Here is a 19175-nt window from a genome sequence, read left to right on the forward strand (position 1 = left end):
ATCTCGCGTCGCGTGCACGCCCGGTGACGGCGTTCAACCAGAAACAGAACGTTCACCCCTCTGTCACCGGCGACAATTTAGACCGTCGACGATTTAACCTTATTGCCGTACAGTTTCGTGCCCCTTCGGAGACTCGAGGCACATTTCTTTTCGTCTGTTTTGTAAGATGGTTGACGTAACGATCGGAGCTGATAGCGTCGCGGTAAATCATTCGGGGAACGGGTCTCTGGCCGCGGAGCGGCGTTCGGGATGGAAACGTGAGTCGGTGCATCTGATTCGGTTGCGACATTGCCGATCATTGTTCCCGGTAATTGGCATCAGCACGGTTGCGTGGAAACGACGAGCCGCCCCGCGTCGCGCGGCGTCAGCTTCAGGACAGTGCCCGTTCCGCGTTCTTGCTGCCTCCGTCCATATGTCTCTTCCTTACCTACCCATAGATCCTCCCGCGAATCACTCCGTCGCGGTGTATTTCGTCGTTACGTCTTCGTCAGCCCTTTAGGTGCCTACTTGACGCTCGCTCGGCCAGCGGAGCGTGCGCGGTGAACGCCCATGGGCGTTCAGTGGATATGTTTAAGGATCTATGGCCAACGGTTTCCGCACGTGGAATACGACGTGCGGCGGAGCACTCTAACCAAGAACGTAGTTCGGTTTTGTAATTCTTTCGAAAGCATTAATCATACAGTTACTGATAACCTATAACTTCGTGACTCGACGTCACTGCGTCCAAACCAGCAGACTTTGATTAATACTTGACTTCGTGTATCGAAAGCTCTGAATCCAACGATTCATAGAAAAATCGTGTTCCCCGTGAAATACGAGTAACGCGTAGTTTCGTGGACGCGTAAACCCCTGGGGAATATGGATTTCGCAATTTTATTTCCTTTCTATGGGCTTACGTCGTGAATCCGGTGACTACCGACCTCAGGCAGACCATTATTTCCCGGAACAATGGTATATATCGTGCGCGCTCGTATGTTGCCACCGAAAGATTAACCCTATGTTTTTACCACTGGATCGAGGTGCGCAGCGTCGTAATCGACACGCCTCGCACGGTCCGACCGTGCGCCGCGGTACACCTGTGAAACATCGGCCTGTAACATTAGGATTCGTCTCAAATCGAGACGTCGGGACACTTAACCCATTTGGGACACCTCCTCGCGGTTAGTTAATATGGTAATTTATGCCGAGTGGATGTATGGCCTTATAAAACCGCGCGCTCGCGGTATCGAGCGGTCTACTAGATCACCAGGACCTGTTATTCGCGCGTGGGCGTGCTTTCTCTCGTAAAAGTGCTGATTGAAATGTCATACCGACGCCGGTATTTCACTGGTTATGAAAAATCCGCCCGTTGTAGTCGGGGCCCGCTTATTGTGGCACGCAGATGAACCGGTCGAGATAGTGAAAGGGAACAAATGGCTGCTAATTTGTACCGCTCGAAACGACGCCGGATAATTGTACACTGGCCACGTCCGATTGAATATACATAGGACAGGAACGATACGTCGTGCCTTCCTTTTTTTTTTTTTGTGCGTTCCTTGTCTTATTCGTCAATGCGTCACCACGTGACCCCCCTACGGCCGCGTATTTCGTCAGTTACTCGCGGTGGACGTTAAATCCCGTCGTCACCGCTTCGAGACAAGATTTATTACGTAAGCGGAGCCTCGCTTTTCGCGCGAGCAGATAATCGTATCCCCATAAAAAAAACTTCAAAACAGTAAAAAAATTACGCCAAGTACATGAAATCAAATAAATCACTAAAGAATAGAAGATAAATTTATGTACTGCAGCTCATTTTGATTTCACATCTTTTTTTTTATATTCTAATTATTATTATCTTTTATTATTTTGTGACTTATTTGATTTCATGTACTTGGCGTAATTTTTTTACTTTTTTGAAGTTTTTTTGTGGGGATCTCACTTCTTTTTACAAAGATAATTTGCATAGGGAATGACTTCAATCATTTTTAATATTATATTTATTATTATCTTCTATTTTTTGGGATTTATTTGATAATACTCTTCTTCGTCCTTGACTGTTTTATGTATGTACTTGGCGTTTTTTTTACTTTTTTTTAAGTTTTTTATGGGGAGCTCACTTCTTTTTACAAAAATAATTTGCATAGGGAATGACTTCAAATAATTTTTAATATTATAACTTACAAATTATCACGGGACAGAATTAAGGATAAATCCAGTCACAGCATCATTTTACGCTTCGATTATCTATATGTACATAAAATCCTCAGTTTAGTTACAAATAAAAAACAGTTTGATGATATTCAAACATGTTGGTTGCAATTCAATGGTACAACGATACATATTTGTAAAAACACGTTTATAACTTGGTTATAACTTGACGGTAAGCTGTCAAAATTTGGAGTAGATTTCATAGTGGAGATAGCAAGTGACGAACGAAACATGTGTTAGTTTCTGTTGGCTGAAGGTGTGCGTGTAACACGTATACGTATTATATTGACGAAAAGTTTGACTGGAGAAGAAAAATCAGAATCGTAAGAAAAATCTGACCGTTTCTGACAGATCCATGACATGATAATACGACATCTCTGTCATGTGTGGACCGATTTTTTTTAATTTGGTCTTATTCGAAAGCTTATATGCGGTTTACATAAGAAAAATACCATTAAATGTAGGAAATATTGCAGGCGTGATGAGATATTAATGAAATAAGTGTCAGGTTAGGTTGGAATAGCTCTGCGACGAGTAAATGATAAGCAGTAGCGACACAGTCGACATATACAGGGTGTCTTTCAAGTACTTGGCGTCGAGACGGTACCGCGTCTCTAGATCTGGATGGCTAGCCTCGCGTCATCGTTCCACTGTCTTAGCGCTCGGAATATATACATAGATCTGTCGAAGCGTGCCCCCCCCTCCCCCTGTTACGTAGCCGGGCCCAGAGCAGCGAAGAAATCTGGCCGATGCGCGGTGGTCGTCACGCGAGCGTACGAAATACGCGGGACGAGAGAAAAAAAATGGGACACTGACCGTGACAAGGATCGCGTGTCTGCGACCGTAAAAGGCAATTCGTAGCGATAATGGCAAGGCAGATATACGTAATTCGATCCGACCTGTGTGTTGTTCTGCAGGATGCGAGCTGCCTCGGCTTTCCTGAAACCTGTTTCGCTTTACTTTTCCTCTCTCCCACAGATATATCATTAAACAAAGTTCATTGCCTCTGCACGCGTGTTTACTTCTGACCGTGTCTCGGCCAATGTTCTTCCGAGCTGCGCTTCATCGCTAGTTCCAATTCTTTCTTTCGCTATGGTGTACGGTTTGTCGTGCACCTCTGCTGGCCCTCGACCGGTAAGGTAGGATCAGCTTGACCCCGAGTAAAAACTAGATTGGCTTACTGCATTAAATACACAAACTCCGCTTTAGTACCTACCATCGATACTCCAGTTTTTACATATCATCTAGTTTCGCAGCAGACCATTAGAACCAATAAGATCGTTGCTCATAGTTCTAATTACGCTCCGATGATTTCTCGAATCTTTGTTTACATCGATCGAGGTCGTCGGTCGATTATGTAACTCTGGGCCCGGCGTTCGCGATCCAACCGTGTCGGGACCTGCGCGAAAACGCGCTTCCATTGGAAATCGGTGTTGGTGGTTGGCGGAGCAGCGCGCGTCTCGGGGTCGAAAACAGTCGTCGCTAATCTCAGTTATGCGTGTTTAAAGACGAAACGAGCTAGGGGGCCAGGGATAAGCGGGGCCGCGCGTATGCCGCAGTAAATTCGGCTCCCCGCTGGCGAAAAAGGAAGTATTCCCGTGCCGATGACTCCTCGAATCGCGGACTCTGTCGTCAGAAATAAAGTTAGTGGGGAGCACGTGTGTCACTGTAAAAAGCTGGCCTCTCCGTGAGCGGCTCACACGGATCCCAGCGGCGCGGCGCGCTCTACGTGCTCACAATGAGCATTCAAGTGGCGCGCTGTTGCCAGACTTATATCAGGCCCACACTCCGCTACTGACATACAGTTGCTTTTAGCTAATTGACGCGCCCTAAAATTAATGCCCGCGTCGCGTACACGCGAAACACCGCTTCCTTTTTCGTCGCTCGCACGTCGACGTGTTTTTCTCGCTGTTTCCTCTTCTACACCCCGCGTTGCGTCAATATCGAAGTCTTAATCGAAGCAGAGTAGTTCTCAGCCACGAATGAACCTAAATTTGTATTCAACGATCGATCGCAAGGAGGAACGGAAGGTCCTTTATTATTGGCAATCTAGGAAGGCCCCTTTTTGTATGAAAGAAGATATGGGTCAGGCGATTACATCGGAAATACGGAACAATTAGACGCCGCGCTAGAGCCTACAGCGATAAACGACGCGCGTAGTGGTTAATTGGACGCGTGTACATAGACACAAACGCAATTCAACGCGCGTACACACCTGTGACGCAATACGGTTTACAAGAGTCTTCCGGAAGGCAAGGACAGTGTCGCGTATCCTCTGGTTAATCGAATTGTCCTCGTAATTAATCGCGCTTTCCGCCCTCCCCGCCTTGGCTCGCTCCATGGTTCGTCAATTTTGAAAATGATCATATTGAGGTTAGGTTTAATAACAGCCTCACGCCGAACCTCGCCTTAGCGCTTAATCGTTCCTCCTGTGTACATTACCCGTTACAAAACCTTACGATAATCTTCCTTTATATTTTACGCGATAAAATCCATTGACTAATAAAAATGCCCACCCCGGCGTGGCGCTATGCGACGCCGATTGACAAGAGACTCCGAAAGATCGCGCATGCGTGCGAGACTCGCGACCGGTGGTGTGCTATACCGAATACGCCCGGGCGAACGAGAAAGTTCACAGCGTCGTGTGGGATGCGACTCGGGAATTGCAGCGGCCTTACATCGGTGTGAGAACGGCGGTGTCGTGTACCTGCCGTTTTGTTGTGCATTGCCGCATTGCACCTGCGTGGCGTGTACGCCTTATCCGTTCGGTGTGCCCGTTCCCATTTAAACCGCGTGCGGACCTGCGCCGAAGGGAGCGCAGTCAAGGGGATGCGCGTTACCGCTTCTATTTTCGATGAAAGGGAACAATACGCGGCTTCGTAGGCGAACCGCGTTTACGTAGGCGTTCAATGCGCGGGACGGTCGGGTGGGGGGGGGGGGGCAGGGCGAGCGGGTAACTGGTTCGACTGGCTCGAATTGTCCTGTGCAGGTTTCGCGGTACAGTACGCAGGCATCTGTTCGGTATGCCGTACGCGCACGGTTACGTGCAGAATGCGCCGCGCACGCGCTTCATTGACGCGCGGTAGGTTACGAACGATGCTAATGACGGGTAGGTTCGCAATGGAGGCGCGTTAATTACTTGGGAAATGCAACTCATTAGGCAGAAAATATGGGTCTTCGCAGAGCAGGGTGTAATTTGAGGTCTAACCGGTGATCGATCAGATGTATAGTTGGCTCGTTCGATTCTGGGCGATCTAACGCAAGCGGATGGCGGGAAGTGGGCCTACTTCGCGCGCTTGGCGCTCGTTTTGCGAGTACTTGCGCGATATTTGGGGAATGTGATCCAGGTGGGATATGTCAGTGATTCTCAACCTGTGGGTTGCGAGGTGTCTTCTGAGGGGTCACCGCGGTTACTTTTAGACGGCGATCTTTAGCATTTATTTATTTTATATGTAACAGGGGAAACCCAACCACTAAGAAAAGACAAAGTTAGGGATTATATGCGGCTTGGATATTTTATATAGTTGTGAAGCAAAGTTTATTTTGCTAGAAAAAAATTTTTCCCACGAAAAATTGTACAAAACTGCGGCGGACAAAATGGCTTTCCGGAGGACTGCAAAAAAACTGGTCCACACTTCCGAGATTGACTGGATCATCTCAGAAGGAAATGCATAAAAAAGATATAAAATAGAATATATTATCTTCCACCTAGCGTAAGATTTTCTCAAAATTCGAATTATTTTTGGAAATTATGGCAGTTTCAAGAATTGACTAATTTTTTACTTAACAATTTGCAAATGTCAAAAAAATCCTACGCTAGGTGGTAGATAATATATTCCAGTTTATATATCTTTTTTGTATTTCCTTCTCAGATGATCCAGTCATTCCCGGGAGTGTGGGCCAGTTTTTTGCAGTCCTCGGGGAAGCCATTTTGTACAAATTCAACAAAAAAAATTCTAGCAAAATAAAGGTTGCTATAAAAAATCCCTAACTTTGTATTTTGTTAGTGGCTTCAGTTTCAGGTCCCCCCTTGAGATAGAATTATATTCTGTAATACCTATTTTTAATCTGTTTTCTTTACCTTATTAAATTTACCTAATCTTATACGGCGAGCGCTGTCGCAGGTTATTTGAGCATTATAAAAGGGGATCGCGACTAAAAAAAATTGGGAATACTGATATAAGTTTTCTGTAGGGGAGACCGGGACTAGTTAACTAATTTTGAACATTTCTAATTTTTATAAATAGACCATTGGTATTTTGTTGACTTGTTGCACACCAAAAGTTTACAAATTTCGTTAGGTATACAGGCTTAATTTTTAAAAATGTTTTAATTGAGTCTAGGTCCTAGTTTTTATTATATTTAGAGTAGTAAGACGAATAAGTAAACAACCCCCTGTGGGGTTAGTTGACTTGACATTTACTTTTCAGTTTTAACCCTTTGCCTGCGAAAGGCGTATATATACGCTGTCACAGTTCCATTAATATAGTATACGAAAGGCGTACATATATATCCTACGACCAACAAATTTATTTATTTATTTTTTCACTCCTTCACACTGTAATTTTTTTCATTAAGTATCATGGTGTTAGATACTGTAATTATTTTCTACTTGTTTTGTTATGATCTATTTGGTAGGCCTGAGAGTTTGAAGGGAGGATAGGGTGTAAAACTGGTAGTTATAAGTTTGGAGGGATTTGTGGTGAAAGAATTGGATTTGAGCAGCTAAACTCTTTGCCTCGACTGCATCTTGAGGATAAAAGTCAACATGTTAAGGGTCGTACGTACAAAACCTCCACGCACCGGATAAAATAAAACACCCTAAATTATAGTGGATGTATCATTTCTCCACAAAATATTCATGAAAAAAACATCAAGCAATACTTAGTGGAGAAAAATTCATAAATAGTCGAAACAAAAATATTTACTTCACGCCGACCTTTTTAGATATTTCATTATCACTGATAGAACACGCAAGTTTTTGTCCCAAAGACACGTTAAATAGCAAGCTTGTCATTCGTATGCTTCAATATCGCGAATCGCAGCATAAATTACAACATAATACAACAATTAAAGGGAATTAGTCAAATAACCTCGTCAGTCAACTATCCCCGGTCTCCCCTAGAGTTTAGATCACATTCGCTATATATTGTACAAGTATTCGCGGAACGAATGGCAACCGTGTGAAGTGGGCCACTTTATGCCGTGTATTTTCTGTATAGCGGCCGGAATCAAATGAGGCGGTTGTACAGTAAGAGAATGTGAACAGTATTCTGCTAGCTTTTATAATATGAAGCATGAAAGAGACTAACTTATTGTTAGTTATAAAATAAATTATTAGAACTTGTGTACACTCCAAACAACATAACTAAACAGCTGAACGGATTTTCTAGTCACCAGGAAAGTCAGAGAAATTAAAGCAGAAGCTGTTACGCACCGTTTGTAGGAGCAGGATTGCTAGTAAAAGGAACTTATCGTTGCACCTGTAGGCGATGCTTTGCGTTTGTTTAGAAGCCTTTGTTTACCGAGGATCCAGCGAAAGACGAAGCAACGCTGGCCGATTGCACCTGCCGCTCCTCTTATCGCAAGCGATAAGGGGAGAGGTTCGAGTGGCGAGAGAAGATTTCAAGCGACTCGTTGCGCCACGGCAAATTCGAAGCTCGCGGGGAAAATATGTTTCTGCTGAAAATTCGCGCGTGGATATGCAATGCGTAATGTCGTTTTAAATAGTTCCCCGCGACTGTCTTAGCAGTCCTTTGTGGACTCAACGGCGATAAATATACATATTCGATTCATCTTGTATTTTCTCAAAAATACGAAAATAGATATTCCGATCTAAGTGAATTGATATTCTTCTTTGCGCTTTAAACTACTCTCGCGAGAAAGTTCGCGACGCTTTTATTACCTAAATTCCATTCGCTTGAATTGTGCGACTGGAGATTAAATATGTGCAAAGGAACGCTTCAGGGGATCGTTCGCGTGCGTTTCGCCCAGTGTGTAACCGCCGACGCGTAGGATTAACAAATAGGCTTGGTGTACAAGTGATAAAACCTCGCAGGGACCACACTACCCCGATGTGCCATTAACAAGTAACTCGGGTAAATTACTCACACCGGCGGACCTGCGCCAATCTACGCGAATACGTATCCTGCCCTGCACACGCGTAAAGATAAATATAGGCAGGATACTGATAGCCACGATTTCGTAACTTTGATACTGCAGATCGCTTTACGCCGCGCAACGCATTTCATGCGGTGCCCCATTTTAGGAATTAAAAGGCAACTGTTCAATTAACTGTTAAATACTTCAAGGATAAATCTAGTTAGAAAGTTGAACGATATTTAAGGTTAGCTAAGAATTTTAGGTCATCTTATGGTAGATCACGATGTTGACCTAGAAGTGGCCAATTTTTACTCGCGGGGGCTCACGACTGCGGTAACCCACGTTTCGTTTGAAAAAATTTGCAGAGTGACCTAAATTCCCTAGCGAGAAATTTTTTTGTGACCCACGCTCTTATGAGGGAGATCTTACGCGTGACACAAGCATGTTCATGGGAAACGCTAGAGTGACCCACGTTTCGTTTGAAAAAATTTGCAGGGTGACCTAAATCTCCTCGTGACAAATTTTTTTGTGACCCACGTTGTTACGAGGGAAATCTTACGCGTGACGCAAGCATGTTCATGGGAAACGCTAGAGTGATCCACGTTTCGTTTGAAAAAATTTGCAGGGTGACCTAAATCCCCTAGCGAGAAATTTTTTTGTGACCCACGCTCTTACGAGGGAAATCTTACGCGTCACACAAGCATGTTCATGGGAAACGCTTGAGTGATCCACGTTTCGTTTGAAAAAATTTGCAGAGTGACCTAAATCCCCTAGCGAGAAATTTTTTTGTGACCCACGCTCTTAAGAGGGAGATTTTACGCGTGACACAAGCATGTTCATGGGAAACGCTAGAGTGATCCACGTTTCGTTTGAAAAAATTTGCAGAGTGACCTAAATCCCCTAGCGAGAAATTTTTTTGTGACCCACGCTCTTATGTGGGAAATCTTACGCGTGACACAAGTATGTTCAAGGGAAACGCTAGAGTGATCCACGTTTCGTTTGAAAAAATTTGCAGGGTGACCTAAATCTCCTCGTGACAAATTTTTTTGTGACCCACGTTGTTACGAGGGAAATCTTACGCGTGACACAAGCATGTTCATGGGAAACGCTGGTGTGATCCACGTTTCGTTTGAAAAAATTTGCAGAGTGACCTAAATCTTCTCGTGACAAATTTTTTTGTGACCCACGCTCTTACGAGGGAAATCTTACGCGTGACAGAAGCATGTTCATGGGAAATGCTAGAGTGATCCACGTTTCGTTTGAAAAAATTTGCAGAGTGACCTAAATTCCCTAGCGAGAAATTTTTTTGTGACCCACGCTTTTACGAGGGAAATCTTACGCGTCACACAAGCATGTTCATGGGAAACGCTAGAGTGATCCACGTTTCGTTTGAAAAAATTTGCAGAGTGACCTAAATCCCCTAGCGAGAAATTTTTTTGTGACCCACGCTCTTATGAGGGAAATCTTACGCGTGACACAAGCATGTTCGTGGGAAACGCTAGAGTGATCCACGTTTCGTTTGAAAAAATTTGCAGGGTGACCTAAATCCCCTAGCGAGAAATTGTTTTGGTGACCCACGTTTCGTTTGGATAAATTTGTTGGGTGATCCACGTTCTTTCGTGGGAAATTGTTAAAGTGACACACGCTCCAACGTTGAAAATTTGTACGTGACCTACGATTTTGTAATGAATCATGTTATTGACTTACTAACGTGACCCACGGTTACCAGAAACAGCTTTCTGTGTAGTGGCCCAGGGATGGCGCACACTAATATTAAATTCGCACTATCGCGAGTGACTCATAGGTAGCGCCCGATAGTTACCATGATCTAAAAGTGACCCATGTTACTCTAATCATTAATTTCGACCACGAGAAACCGACCATGTTAACCAGTATCGCGACATCTCAGATCCTACACAGTTCCACTTTTCCTCTCCATTAATATTTTACACATTCTTGATAACTGATTCAATGGATCTAATGCGTCCAGCTTGGCGTGGGTCACCGGTGAGTCACTCTATCGCGAAGTCATAGAACCACGTGATTGACCGCTATATCGCGTCTCCCTCTATCAAGCATAAAAGCCACCGAATATAAACAAGAACCTCGAGATCCGAAGATAATCATCTACACATCATCATCTACACATAAGTAGGTATCTCTATCGACAATCTTACATGAGTCATTTGAAAACTTCGGGGCCCAACAGAGGAGGAGAGTAGTTCCCCTAGTGCCGGACGCTTAAGAGTGTTCTCAAGTAAGAAGAAAGAAATAATATTAAATCAATCTCCTCAGCTATGGACACGCAACTGGAACGTGTCAAAACCTAATTCCTGTTTTCTCCACTCCCTCTACCGTTTACGCGGAATAACGGCTCGGTAGCGATTCAAATCTCACATATATAGCTAATGTCATATATTAGGTGCCATCCAGCTTTAAAGCAACTCCCCCTATTAAGAATATTTCTTTCCATTATTAATCAACACTAGCCCCCTTTCAAATCTCTACACTCCGTCTATTGCTACCGCAACGCCACGAGCTCGATCTAGTTAAAGTTCCCGTCCTGCTCTGCAAAACACTCCGCTACGGCCACTAACTGAAGTTTTCAAAGGACCGTCGTAGCTTAACTCCAACGTGCTAAAGATTAACCAAAATAACACGCAGAACTCGATGCAACAGGAGGGCCGACGTAAAGTGTTAAACTGATTAGAGAGCCCTCTCTTTCCCCCACGTCAGCTTGTGGGAGGGTTCGTTAAAGATCCATTTCCACCCTGTTGCTGCGGTCGAGGTGTATGTACGCGGCAGCAGCCGGCCGTTCGTAAACTTATATACAGTGTACCGCGCGACACGCATGCGCCGGAGTACTATCGCGTGCATCGCGCGAGACAAGCTCGGTCACTCGCTCCTCTGTCTCCCTTCCGCGGGAGAGGACGCGTGGGTCGACGGGAACGGAGAATGAGCGACGCGCTCCCGGACGGATAGTATCGATCGTGTGCTCCGACCGAACGGTCGCCTGTTCCCCTACTTTCCACGAATCGGCCGTGTTTACATTCGGCGCCGGGATCCACTCGATCCGGGGTAGCGGACCAACAGGTGCGGTGACAGCCGTTGCGAATCGTAAGTGTGTCGTTGGTGTTCCAGTGCATCCAGGGCCTCGCATCTCACGTTTCCCCTTACCTTCGAAACATTCCCCACGGAAATTCGCGGTGTGTCGGCCACTGGTCACGTGGTGTATAAACATTGGAAAGGAAGCAGCCCCCGTTTTGGGATAAAAGGAGGAAACGACGAAGTCTGTGTTGTGATCAGTTCGACGAACAGTTTCGAGATCCTCGATGTGATACGCAGCGTCGCTCAACTGGTCAGTACAAGCAGATTTATGGTGTAGAACGGAACGTTTGAATCAGTGGCTTCGAAGGTACGCCGGAGTGGGCGTGCACGGGACACTCTTCTTGCGTGTGTCTCTTGAATTAGTTGCGCTGAATCTGATTAGTCGTACTCCGTGCTTCGGACGAATTCGCGTGAATGATTTTTCCTGGGGAGGGGCTCTCGGAGCGCTTGTGTTGCAGTTTACGCTATTGCGGCAGGGAATAGAAAAAAGATTCTATTAATTCTGAAGGTGAACCAAAGTATTGGTTAAGATGGGATAACTTTGGGGTTACACTGCCTCCACTCCTCCTTCTCAATTGGTTGTCAAATTAAGGGGTTGATTTATACAGGGTGGTTCGTTATTGACGGTTCTGGAAGGAAGTTATTTGGTATGGAAATGTAACTAAAATTTCGGAATAGGATTTTTACAATCCTTTGCTTTATTTATTGAGGAAAATTAATTTGTGCTTATGAATATTGTCAGTAGCATAAATTTAAAAAATATGCTAGTAAGGGTGTGGAGTAATTGGAGTTGTAGAACTCTGTTCTGTGTGAAGCGACCGGTGCATTATTTTCTACAATTTTTGCATCACTAAATTTTAACTAAAATTGAAGTATCTTAGGCCCCTGCATAAACTACCCCTAAATCAAATTCGCGGTGACCTAACACTGACGTTATTTCTAAACACATAGCGACATATGGTTGATAAAAGATTTAACGTACGTGTATATCTCCAACAACGAAGGTTCATTACGTAAACCTTTTTTTCACAGATTTTACCTGAAAACTTCACTGTTTTATGAAGAATGACTCTTTTGCCAATTTCACTGTCAATTATGTACCACCCTGTGCATACAAAAAATTACTTGTCCCAAATGAAAGGGACGTGTATTTCATTATGATAGCCTCTCTTGACCCGTTTTACAAAGTTTGCGCTCCAACGACTTGGAATTGTGGACACAATTGGAAGTTGTCGTTTCCCCGTGTATTTGCTCGTGAAAAGGGGACGAGTGGGTAGCTCGATAGGAGAGGGAGGAATGGTGTTCTTCGCGTGTGTCATGTTAAATCGAACAGTTATATTTATTCGATCTCAATTCCGTGGAGTAGAGCTCACCGGCTCGGAACCAGCAAAATCGATAGGGAACAGGCAAACGCTGGACCACCCACATACAATATTTCCCCCTTTTTCAACGAATAACTGTTTGCTGTAGACTCTGCCTGGGAATCGGTTATTTTAGTCGAAGTTTTCACATAGGTACACTTAGTCGAAAGTATCGCTCAAAATGCCAATTTCTTTCGCGAACACTTCTACGATATTTCGCGGATATGGTGTTAGAGCAAATCCATCCTATGAGCTCTGTCTTAAACCATAGGTACTCACAAAATGTTGTGGAAGTGTTCGCGAATCGAATGCCAATCATGTGCAAGTGGAACACCCTGCACCATGCAATACATTTTTTTTATGTCTTTACTACGCATTATTGTAGTGCAAATTGACCTTACAGTCACGGCCAAAAGAAAAACATCACTGAAACCAAAGCTGACAAGTCTAAAAACAAAAATAAAAACGGAATTAAACATAAAAATAAATACAGAACTAAACATAAAAATAAATACAGAACTAAACATAAAAATAAAAAAAAACAGAACTAAACATGAAAATAAAAATAAAAACAGAACTAAACATAAAAATAAAAAAAAGCAGAACTAAACATAAAAATAAAAATAGAAACAAAACTAAACATAAAAATAAAAATGAAAACAGGAATAAACATATAAATATAAATAAGAACAGAACTAAACATAAAAATAAATACAGAACTAAACATAAAAATAAATACAGGACTAAACATAAAAATAAAAAAAAACAGAACTAAACATAAAAATAAAAATAAAAACAGAACTAAACATAAAAATAAATACAGAACTAAACATAAAAATAAAAAAAAACAGAACTAAACATAAAAATAAAAATAAAAACAGAACTAAACATAAAAATAAAAATAAAAACAGGAATAAACATATAAATATAAATAAGCACAGAACTATACATAAAAATAAAAATAGAAACAGGAATAAACATATAAATATAAATAAAACAAACAAACCCTCTAACGTCGGACCTGGGGTCAATTTTGACCCATGTCCTCAATATTTCTAATTTGTATTAAAAACCGGTCTTCAGAGCTCAAGATATTCATTTTGATGTAAGAAAAGAGTCACGTTCCTAATCGATAAAGAAATAAAAAAAAAGTGGTGCGTGGGTCTAAACTGACCCATTTACTCCTGCCGGTCGTTGGCATAAGCGTAGACCTTTCCAGACTTAAAAACTAAATTTGTCGTAGTTAGAGCGATATTCTTTATCCCTGTACACTGTCGAGTGACATTCGCTGCTCTTTTATAGAGTCTCCGGGACCTTCAAACGTTGCCTCGAGAGCACTTTGCTCCGCGCTCGGTGAATAAGCGGTGGGTATATGGATTCGCTCTTTCGCCAGTCCCCTTTGTCGTTGCGATTTACAGGAATCCCCGGCTACGTTGGAGGCGAAAGAAAGAAAAGATCGTAAATATTTTTTCGTCGTAAAGGAGCACGTGGTCCTCGTTTGCATACACGCGCCTGGTGGAGATACGTTTGTACTCTTCCCCGTTCATTCGTGCGTGACTGGTGCGCGTGGGTGGACGACGATACGTTTCCAAACATTTCCCTTCGTGAAAGTCCGCGTTACGACACCGCGCGCCGGGAGAAAAAGAACGGGAATAACTCGAGTGCTCGCTGAATCGAGAAAACGAATCATCCTTTGCCCCCGTAGTTCTCGTTAATTGAATGTTATCGAACACTTGGCTGTTTACGAGCGTCAAGAGGGTATAGAAAATGATGAAAGGGTTATTTCGACGTAACTATAGGGATTAGAATATAAAGCACTTCTTTCTTACCATACGATTCCTGGTATCCACCTCCAAAAAACCAAACTTGTACTTTTCAACTTAATCATCTAACTCCGCACAACGCTAATCTCGTCGGTGCCAAAGAAACCACAGGCCTCCATCGACGTCCGAGGAACGGCTAAAAAGATACTAATATAACGACAGTATGTTACAACCTATCGATGCTCTCCAGCAAAACGAGTTTAACAAGTTTCGCAATACTTTCCTGACAAACAATTTAATACTTACAGGACCATTAGAACTCTCGTACACTGTGCGGCGAATTTATAGGGTGTATGTAGATTCCTGTTACCGTCCGTCTCGTTACTTTATGCCTTAATGGCCTCCTCGTCGTGTTCGTGAATTATTAACAATGATTATATCTCTTTTCGCTGCGGCCGCGTAATATATAAAATGTCCCTAGCCGCGCGGGGAAATTTATCGGCGGTCGTAAACAAGATTAAGCACGTTTTAAAGACACCCCGGCGGTAGGCGCGCGCATTATTGGACATGATTTTCTTGATCGCCCGGGCGCGATGCATGGTGGCGCGATAATCGACTTCCTGCGCGCGAGCGGGCCGCGCGAGAAGGAGCAGAAAGGGGTGTCCCGACCGGTCGTGTTTATCTCCGAAGACAGTAATGACCGCCAAGTCTGCCAATAGTGGTGGCGGCCGATGATTTATCCTTTTAAGTCGCCGGATCTACGACTCGTCGTTTTTCATTCTTCGAAGCCCCGTTCAAAGAGCATCGGATCCATTGTTCCTCTCCCGCCCTCAGCTCGAGCGCCCCCCTCCCCCCCCTCCCCCCCGATAAACGCTTACCCGGGCGGCACCGATAAACCGCGCGACGCTTGCGTCGCCTCGCGGCGATCTTATCGTCGGTCTCTCCCGAGGGTTCGCAAACATGAATTATCACCGACGACGTTTCAATCTCCGGAGAGAGAGAGAGAGAGAAGATGCGTAGGAGCCAAGGAGAGCCCAAGGAAAACGAGAAATCGCGAGAAATTGCGAAACCGAGCCTCGACGAATTCGGAGATTTACATATACGGCAATTACCGCGAGAGAGTTTCATTGAAACGAGAACGAGGAATATTTTTTTTCTTCTTAATTAACTGCTCCTGGGATTCCAAGCGGAATGGACTCTAAAAACTGATGTTTTATAAAATTCACATGCTACGAAGTTCCGGGAAGCACTGGGGGATCTCTGTTTACTGTTTTGGTCGCTCATTTCCGAGCCGAGATACTCGAGTTCTGTAAGCATGCGCGCGATCCAGCCTCGAGGTCGGACTGACGTGTCGGGCGAGCATTCTGAATGCGTTGTGTGTCGCTGCTGGCCGCTTCCGGTTCGCGAGAAGAAAGGCTACGGCGAGAAGATCGCGTCCTTTTTGCCCAGAATGTTTTTTCAGCCTTGAAAAAGCTTTCGTTCACCGAGCCTAGCTGGGCGATTCGTTTTTCTTTTCGTAATCTGGATTCATTTGTCGCGTATTCGTTCTCGCAGATACTCGATTTCACTTACGGCGGATTGAAAGAACCACTTCGATTCGTAGATCGCCATCAGTTAATTAAGTAAGTCCACCGCAATGATGGATGGAATGCTCGTAGCCTTCGAAAATTTTTTCGCTCGCGGCGTGCTTTTGAAATAGAGGTCCCTTTATTCCTTGGAAGTAGTAAAAAGTGTGCGGAGGATGCAGCTGCGCGAACAGAAACTTCGATAAGGCTTTCCTTCGCTTCTGGGGTTAGTAATCTCTGTTTACGTTCATACACAATTCTTCGTCTTCTCCAACCGTTTCGAGGTGACTTCGAGATGCAACGCCCTGCGAGTGCCTCACGTACTACGAAAAAGCTAAGGCACAAAAGCGCCCATCGGAAGTAGCGAGCAACGGTGACACTGCTTTACCCCATCCTCGCTGGCTCCGTATACGGGAGCATGACGCAACGCTGTTGTTCGCTTCGCGATCATAACCGTCGATAACCATCGCCTTCTGAAATCTCGTCACTGACCGGTAACCATGGTCCGTCCGCGAGCAAAAACATTTCGGTAACCTTCTGGTAAATGTCAAGGGACGTTTCTCGAACACATCGAAGAATGTGCCTCACGCGTTCCGTTACCATACGCAGATTAGTTCGAGGACGATCTTATCGAGCGTGTAAAAAAGCAGACTCATTTTCCTCGTAACACTACGATCGTACATAACTGCGAAAACGAGTGTGGATCGTCGGAAAAGCTAACGAGATGGCGTAAGATAGCCTTGAACATGACACTGCGCAGTTTCTACCTCGAATTCCCTAGGGCACGGTGAAGTGCCAATCGTTCTCGCTGGGAAATCGAGTTCGATCTCTTGCAATATTCATGCCAGGCTGAAAGCTTCAGACGTTTCGCGAAGCGGTGCACACACGCTCGGAAAGATTATGCGCGCGGTGCATTATGTAATCCGCACGGCGCAACGTGACGAATGTCCAGTGGCTAATTCCATTAAGATACAGATCCAAGGTTCCAGGGATACCGGTGAAAGAGATTCACAGGAGCGCTGTTGCACGCCGAGCGGCCCTAATGCGTTTCGTGGCGGTTCAGAATGGTTCGTAACCTAACTTTTCGCCGCGGACGCTACGGAATGAAACTGAATGCAGTGCAAGTTTATCGAGCCCCATTTCACGGTAAAAAAAGATATCTGGCGAGTATCTTTCGCTCGTTGGTCGTACTGCTTTCCAGGGAGAGATAAATGACGAGGAGAAGTTGCGTCTGTGTGTAATGGGGTCGATAGCGTGGAGCTTCTTCCAAAGGCTTTACAATGCCGTTGCATACCGTTCGATTCAAGCTTTTTGCGTTAGCGTTTGTTGGGTGTCAACATACTTTTCGAAGTGGGGATCAATGTGTACACGTTTGTGAACCGAAATGCTTTGATATTAACACTTTGCGTGGCGTCGGCGTGAAAACACGCCGAGGGTTTCTTTTCACGTGTTTTCACGTCATATTTTTTGGAAGGCATTACAAAGAGGAGCGGATCCAGAGGAGGGTGGTAGGGGCGATCGCCCCCCCCCCATGTGTAATAAAATAGAAAAGTATTAGGATAAAGGTACCAGTAGACAACTTTTCAGAAAAACGTGAAAAATAAGGTTTTTAGAAGTGCAACTATCTCTTTTCAACAGCGCGCCGCGGCTCCCTAATACCCACAGTTCACCACTTCTAAAAACTTTATTTTTCACGTTTTTCTGAAAAGTTGTCAACTACTGATACATGGTCAACTACTGGTACCTTTACCCTATATAATACTTTCTGTAAACTATGGGTTTTTCCCGTTTATAATAATAATAATAATTATGACATTGTGTATTATTCTGTAAAAAATAATTAATGTGAATTTAATTATTTAGGCTATAGTATAAGATAGGGATATTAAAATATACAAGCAAATTTTAAATCTTGTAAAAGAAGGTTAAAAAATTTACTTTTATATGTTTCACCCTCAATGTTTTACTTTGAGTACAAACGGAGATTAAAGTTTTGCACTTTGCTACCTCAGTGATCAAAATTTTAATTTTTATATTTTGTGCTAGATTTACATGAACGTGTTACTGAGTGAAAAATGAGCCTCACCTCGCTTGGACTATTTTTAATTATATGTGATGTAGAATTGGTTTAATAGAAAATACAGAAATGTGAATTTTCGTTAACCAAATGTTGCGCCACTCAAAGTGTTAATTTCAATCAGATGACTTTGACCTCCCATGCAAAACACTCGTACCCCCTTCACATTCTCGTCGTTCTCTTCAGCTTCTCCTTCATACAACCCCTCTCAATCTACCTTCGCAATCTCTCCCTTCAACCCCTCATCTGCCTTTCTTAATCATACCACCTTATCACAATTTACCTCCTCCTTTCTCTGCCCCACATCCACTACCTTGGGCTACTCTAACACCAAATAAATAATGTTCAAGGATAACTCATGATCACGACTTCCTTATTGCCTTGTTGCCTTCACAATACGAGAAAGCATTTGACTTCGACCTCTGAAACTTCCTGTGATCACGCATTACGAACATTTTTTAACCAGCCTCCAATCAACATTACATTGCAGCAGGAAAGTAACATTTTCCTGCGGAAGCAAACTTTGTAATGGTGCTAGATAGAACAAAATTTGAAACACAAGGATTGCTCAGCTTTTTTAAGCACTATCGTGTTAAAGAAAGAAAACTAAAGTTATATTTAAAAAAAAACGAATAAATGAATCCGATAACTTTGAGCTTTAAGGTTTGATTTCACCTCTGCAGAGTGAATTTCCACAGAAAAGAAATCCTTCTCCTTGAAGTTTTATTAAAATCATAATTTTCTGATTGCGAATGTTCCGTTATAAGTAAAGCAGGCGGTTCAAGAACGATCTCATTGCAACGGTATACAAATCCAACGTGTAAACGGAATCGACACTGATTTACGGTATTGCATAACGAAGACCGTTCGCATCGAATCATTTACACCGTAAATAGCCTAACACCGTTAAAGCGGACTGCAGCGCGGTTGTTAAATTATCGGGGCTGGAAGACGCGCGCGAAATTGACCGCCTCCAATGCCACGTATCGGCGGAGCTGCGCCTCCCAGTTTC

At 43.8% G+C, this 19175-nt stretch overlaps 1 protein-coding gene across 9 annotated transcripts in view; it reads left to right on the forward strand.

The window, feature by feature from the left end:
• The window catches only part of LOC143371577 (rho guanine nucleotide exchange factor 10), a 77391-nt gene that overhangs the window by 37562 nt on the left and 20654 nt on the right, over nt 1-19175 (forward strand). The window contains exon 1 of one of the 9 annotated variants that reach the window (XM_076816943.1): nt 11220-11406. The exons of 7 other annotated variants lie outside the window; for them this stretch is intronic. The gene's annotated coding sequence lies outside the window, so the exon portion shown is untranslated. Of the gene's footprint in view, nt 1-11219; nt 11407-11426; nt 11648-19175 lie in introns of those variants that run through there. One more of the 9 variants, XM_076816935.1, reaches the window with a different exon arrangement.

This window comes from Andrena cerasifolii, chromosome 1 (genome assembly GCF_050908995.1).
Source record: "Andrena cerasifolii isolate SP2316 chromosome 1, iyAndCera1_principal, whole genome shotgun sequence".
Lineage (NCBI taxonomy): Eukaryota > Metazoa > Arthropoda > Insecta > Hymenoptera > Andrenidae > Andrena > Andrena cerasifolii.